This window comes from Festucalex cinctus, chromosome 14 (assembly GCF_051991245.1).
Source record: "Festucalex cinctus isolate MCC-2025b chromosome 14, RoL_Fcin_1.0, whole genome shotgun sequence".
NCBI lineage: Eukaryota > Metazoa > Chordata > Actinopteri > Syngnathiformes > Syngnathidae > Festucalex > Festucalex cinctus.
In genome coordinates, this window is record NC_135424.1 from 23,941,401 (window position 1) to 23,947,500 (window position 6,100).

Here is a 6,100-nt window from a genome sequence, read left to right on the forward strand (position 1 = left end):
TCCAACCGCCCCCACCCCACCCATCTGGCACCACAATAGGCGGGCCGCCAGCGCAGCAGGGCTACTGGACAGCCAACCGGCCACCGGAGCTCGCCCGGGGCGCCAGGAGTTCTAACGGGGTGGGGCAGGCCTCAAACCCCCGCCCGGCCCCCGGAGCCCCAGGCCCAGGGAGAGGGAGGGGGAGGGGGCGGGGGGCAGACAGGGAAGGGGGGTGGGGGGGGGGAGCGGGGGGAAGACGACAAGAAGGCGAAAGGGCAGCTGCAGGGCAGGGGGGGGGGGGGAGGGAGGGCGACAAGGGAAAAGGGACCGGGAGGCAGAGGAGGATGGGCGGGAGGAGGCGAGGAGGGAGAGGCGACGGGGGGGAGGAAGGGGGAGGGGAGAGGGAGCCACGGGGCACACCAGAGGCCCACCCGCCCCGAACCGCGCCCAGGGAGCGGCCAAGACGCAACCGCTACCGAGCAGACAACGGGGGGGGGGGGGGGGGGCAGAACCACCCCCGCCCGACCACGGGGGACGGCGTCAAGAAAATTGACTAATTAGCATGCAGTAACACCAAGTGTTGATGCTTAGTGCCCACTAGAAATAAATCTTAAGGAGTTAGTAAGTAAAGTGTCGTATAGTGTGGTATGCTTGAGCCCACTAGCAGCAACTAGGTTTCTGACTATATAAAAATAAAAACAATCAGATACAAAATACCAAATACAGAAGCAGCGAAAACAGAAGTTGTAACGATGTGGTGGCTCTCGTTAACAGGCAGAATCTTGGCAGGATTAAGTTGCCAAATTAAGATTAAAATATTCTATGTACATAGACCATATTTGTTTAAATCTTGATACTTGATTTTTATTTAAGGCAGAGATTTTTTCCATTGAGATATAATTTATTAGTAAGTTTAACCAGTGGTCGATATTTAGAGATTGTTTATTTTTCCAATTGACAAGGATTATTTTTTTAGCAATAGTAAGGGCTATAAATATAGATTGGGATTGTTTACATGGTAGCTCAGTTATTGTTAAGTCACCTAGTAAACACAATCTTGGAGATAAAGGAAGCCTACAGTTTAATATATCAGCGAGTTTTTCCAAGATTTTAGTCCAGAAATGCATCACTGGAGTACATGACCATAAAGCATGAAGATAAGTATCGGCAGTGTTTTGTGAGCACTGGAGACAAATGTTGGAGTCAGAGAGTCCCATTTTTTTCATCATATATTGTGTAATATATGTTCTATGAAGTATCTTATATTGGATAAGTTGCAAATTTGTCTGTTTGGTCATTTTAAAGGTACACTCAGTATTATACAGTGGCATCTAGTGGTGAAACAATAAATCATTCTAAAAAAAAAAAATGGTTTGTGTTAGTAGTATGTAAAAAGATATGTTGTATCGCATAAACGTACTTTTTTTAAATATAACGGTTAGTCTAGAAATCGCAAATTATCTTACATGTCCGGGCCGCGGCTTCTAGTATCCGCCATGTTTCGCCGCCATCTTTCTGCTACGGGTGCCGTCAAAGACAAATTTCAGCGCTCCATTTCTTAACGCGTTTTTGGAACGCACTTCCGGTTTGTATGGCGACCGCATGTCCACGAAGAAGAAGAGTTTCCGGTCCCCGAAGAGAGCATTATCAAGCATCACACTTACTTTGGGAATTTATTTTATTTCAGCGCGACAAAACAAGAGTTTATATTGTAGCCGCATTTGCCAGATGGAGAGAAATGAGGAACAGACTAGGTTTGGGACGTGCCGGTGCCTTCGACTGCTTTCTACTTGACCGGTAAGTAAGAGTACATTTGTGTTTACGTTTTGAGAGCGAGAGAAAAAGTATACACCGTACTAATTAATACGATGTTCGTACCTTTGTTTTACGATCACTGTAGCTGTTGATTAGCAACTCCGCACCACTCGAACGATTTCGTTATGTAGCTACTTGCTTTGAAAAAAAAAAAAGATTCCCGCTGGCACGTTATATTTAGAGTAAATGCGCAAGTTATTGTGTAATGTAATGTAACTGTGATTTCGGAGTTATATTTGCCCATAACTTCAATGGAGAATCTAAAGCATACTGTATTAGTGGAGGAGTTGAAAATTATTTTCGTTGTGGTTGGTGAAAATAGTGTTCTCGAAATTAATTTTCGGCAGGGAATAACTTTCTGGACTTAAATGCTGGCTGTACCGTAAGCACTGCTAGAGTCTGAACTCTCTCACTCAAGTGTGTACTGGTCCATTGTGTAATTGGGTGCACAAGAATTTACAGGCTGCCACGTTTTCCACGGAAATTCGACAAGCAAGCAGCCTTTGCATATTCTATGCAGTATGCAGTCAAGTTACTTTTATCTAGCTAATACAATGTTTTGGGCCCAAAAACTAAAGATCTTACCTCTATTTTGGGGGCTTTGTTGGAAAGTTGGTGACATATAGTAGTATCATCAATTATTCTATTTTATTTTATAATTTTGTTTTTGTTTGTGTCACACTAGATCAACAGCCAAATTTGAGGGGTTCCAGAACCATATTCTGATGTATACAAGCATTCATGCACCGTTTAAATACATCACCGACCTGCAAGGAAAAAAAAATATCAAGGGGAGAGTCAGCAGCCAAATTGGAATGCCCCGAATGAGGACACTTGAATGGAGGACCCCAGAAGGCTTCGGTGTTGTACCACCAGTATCTCCACCTACCATATCTGAGCTGCAACAAACTGAAGTCAGCCGACGTCTTGGTATGTCATTTACATATGGACGGCATTGCACACTACATTAACTTTTTGTGTGAAGCAATACGGAATGGTCACATGTACAAGCACCACTTGTTTTACACAGGACCTGCTGACCAGGTGTCTGAAGCCATGGAGTGACTCCTCCCTCACTTTCCTCAGCAAGCCTTTGAAGAATATGATATCATCGTTGGTGGGAACATGCCCTCATTCCATAACATGTACTTGTGCAGTCAAGGAGCATGTAAAACTTAATAAAACCAGCAAACATTGAAGTGACTTCATTTTTACTGCAGTCTGTTCACACAATCAATGGACAAGCCTTCCTTAATTTTGCCCCAATAACATCATAGAGTAGGCGAAAAGTAGTGTTACAGATCATACTGTGTTCGGGAGAGTTTGAGGAATGTTGCAATGTTAATGGGGGGCAATGTCAGCACACACACACACAAAAAAAAAAAACATCATGGTATTGAGTTAATCAGATATTTTAGCTGTGTACAACACATACCTGCTCTGTAACACTACTTTTGGCCCAAACCTGTATGTCTATTTTCCATATTTTGAAATGCACAGCGTATTGGTAAAATTCTGGAACAACTGCAATTCATGTAGCTCATTATATTCTAACAGCATTTTTTTTTTTTTTTAGTTAATATGTTCATTTCATGTAGACTTTTATTTTACTTTATTTTATTCATTCATTTTCATGTACTGTACCTTACATTCATTGGCCAATGAAGAATTCCTTGTCATTGCAAGCATTTATAATAATTCTCCAGGCTTTTGATGTTTTACATTTCTGGTCATGTAAAATAGTGTTAGGTTAGGTGTCGAATGAACACTGCATGTTGACGCCAAAGGAAATAGTATTTTTTTAGTTATTCAAAATGTACAAATTAACACACAACAACAATATACAAGTTATACAAACTACAACAACAAGTGTCAGACATGGACTAATTATATGCCAGGTAAAAAACCTTTGTATTGTCCTCAAGGATCTGGGAAAGTGTCACTTATTTGCTACAAGTCCACCAAGGTGCTGCAGTCTGGGATCCAGGTACAGGAAATCATGGTGGTGCTGATGTGGGATCCAGGTACAGGAAATCATGGTGGTGCTGATGTGTCAGCAATGTGTCAAAAAGTATTTCTTGGTGTCAGTCTATCAGCTGGACTTGGATATCTTCATGTTCCTCCATGGTCATTTCCTGTACGAGTCTCTGCAAGAAGGTAACAATTGTATGTCAGATGAGGTACCAAACAATGAACTGAAAGTCACTGAGCCAATGAAGTACATTATTACATGAGCAAGACTATTTGTGAAAGCCATGTAAATTCCTGCACATCGAAGTACAAGGAAGCTGTTGTATCTTCAATCAAAACTAATTAAGTTGCTTAGTGATATTTATTAGGTAAAATTGTTCAACATGGTGACAAATCGATATCTGAGTAAAGGGTTTCAAATGTTTTTGTAAGCAGCACTTTTCTGAGTGGTTAGTAGCAACAAGACACGGGGGGGTTTACGAGTCTGAGTTGCATCTGTGTAGTTCAGTTAACACCATTATTTTTGTACGATATACTAAACATATCAGCAAACGATGTAATCTAAATACCACATATTCCAAGCAAAGGTATGTTTTGAGCCATTCACATGCATGCTCGAATGGAATTATTTTTCCATGATGACATAATTGTACGTTACGAGACACCGCGTTCTCTTGCCCGTTCTCTTCCTCGTCGTCTCCCTCGCCCCCTCATCGCCCCCTCATCGCCCCCTTTGAGATGGTCCACATGTCTATAAAACACAACATAACTGTGTGTTCTCTGTTGCATGGTTTAGTTGCACTAACAAATATGAACATAGATAGCCATTATCATTAGCTGACGTACAGTATTTCCAAACAATGCCGACAAAAATATTAATTCTGAAATTAAATGACTAAATCACAATTATTAGGGATCTGTACAGTATGTCTAACAAATGCAATTCACTTACGTCATCACTCGAGGGAATACCAGAAGTTGTTTGCGTTCTGTTACGGTGAAATTGGTGGTAGGCTGTTGAAGTAGGGTCTCTCTGGGACGCCGTAGTTCGTGTGCTTAAAATCATTGCATTATCTTGTTTGACCGATAGATGGCGGTCGTGAGCTACACACTGGGGCTTTAAATACATTTTCACAGATTTGGGTCCAAAAGTCTGGTTCCGGAACTATAGACAAGTCTTTTTCCCATTTTAAAGTCGGTAAATACGTTTTATTTGTGTATAAAAATAACTTATATATTTTTGATATTTTCTTTATTGTTGTTGGAGAAAGCTTTATAATATCTTTAGCTAAGACAGGCAGTTGGAGCGTATCCTGAAGTGTTGGGATTTGTTTCTTAACCATACTTTTAACTTGCAGATAATGTAAGAAATTTCCATTTTTTATTTCATATTTCTGGACCAAGTTTGTATACGATATAAACTTATTATCTGAGAAAAGATGATGAAGGTGTGTAATTCCTTTCTGCTCCCATAAGCTTAAATGGAACGACTGATTATTAAGTTGAAAGTCGGGGTTATGCCAAATGGGAGAGAGCCCACAGGGCGCCAATTGGGAGTTTGTAATTTCTAATGCCTTCCACCAGGCAGTCAGGGTGGCGGCTATCATTGGGTTTTTAAAACAATTATGTCGTTTTATTGATTTTGTAATAAAGAGTAAATCTAACAGTCTAAGATTATTACAATCCTTCTGCTCCAATTCCAACCAACAGTTAGTATCTCTGTTGGGTTGTGTCGATAGCACAAGATATTGTAGTTGATTAGCTATATAATAGTACATAAAGTTTGGTGCCTCTAAACCTCCTTTAGATTTACTTTCCTGAAGAGTAGATAGACTAATTTTGGCGTTTTTTTTATTCCAATAGAATTTTATGATAGCAGAGTCCAGCGATTGGAACCAGTTAGACGTAGGTTTAAATGGAATCATTGAAAATAAATAATTAATCTTTGGTAAAACTTTCATTTTTATAGTAGCTATCCGTCCTATTAAAGAGATCGGAAGATTATTCCAGCGCTCCAGATCACTACGGATACTATCCAATAATGGTAAAAAATTTAAAGAAGTTAATTCAGTTAACTTTGGTGAAATTTTAACACCTAAGTATTTTAAATTACCTGTAGGAAAGGAGTAGTGTGGATCCTGACTTGTAGGATTCCATGAATTTTCTGTAATAGGTAACAATGTTAATTTTGTCCAGTTAATAGAGTAATCTGATAAGTGAGAGAATTTAGTTATTAAGTTAAATGCTTCCCCTAGCGAGATAGCAGGTTCTTCTAAATAGAGTAGTATATCATCGGCATATAGATTAATTTTATGTTCTATTGTCCCGGAGTGGA

At 40.2% G+C, this 6,100-nt stretch overlaps 1 protein-coding gene and 1 long non-coding RNA gene across 8 annotated transcripts in view; one reads left to right on the forward strand and one right to left on the reverse strand.

Moving 5' to 3' along the window:
- fbxw4 (F-box and WD repeat domain containing 4) overlaps positions 1 to 6,100 on the forward strand; it is a 195,029-nt gene that overhangs the window by 15,954 nt on the left and 172,975 nt on the right. The window lies entirely within an intron of this gene.
- On the reverse strand, positions 3,582 to 4,751 carry LOC144001720 (uncharacterized). Its single transcript, XR_013278568.1, has 2 exons — positions 4,718 to 4,751; positions 3,582 to 3,941 (listed from the first exon to the last, which is right to left on the reverse strand). It is a non-coding gene; the product is annotated as an uncharacterized LOC144001720 (long non-coding RNA).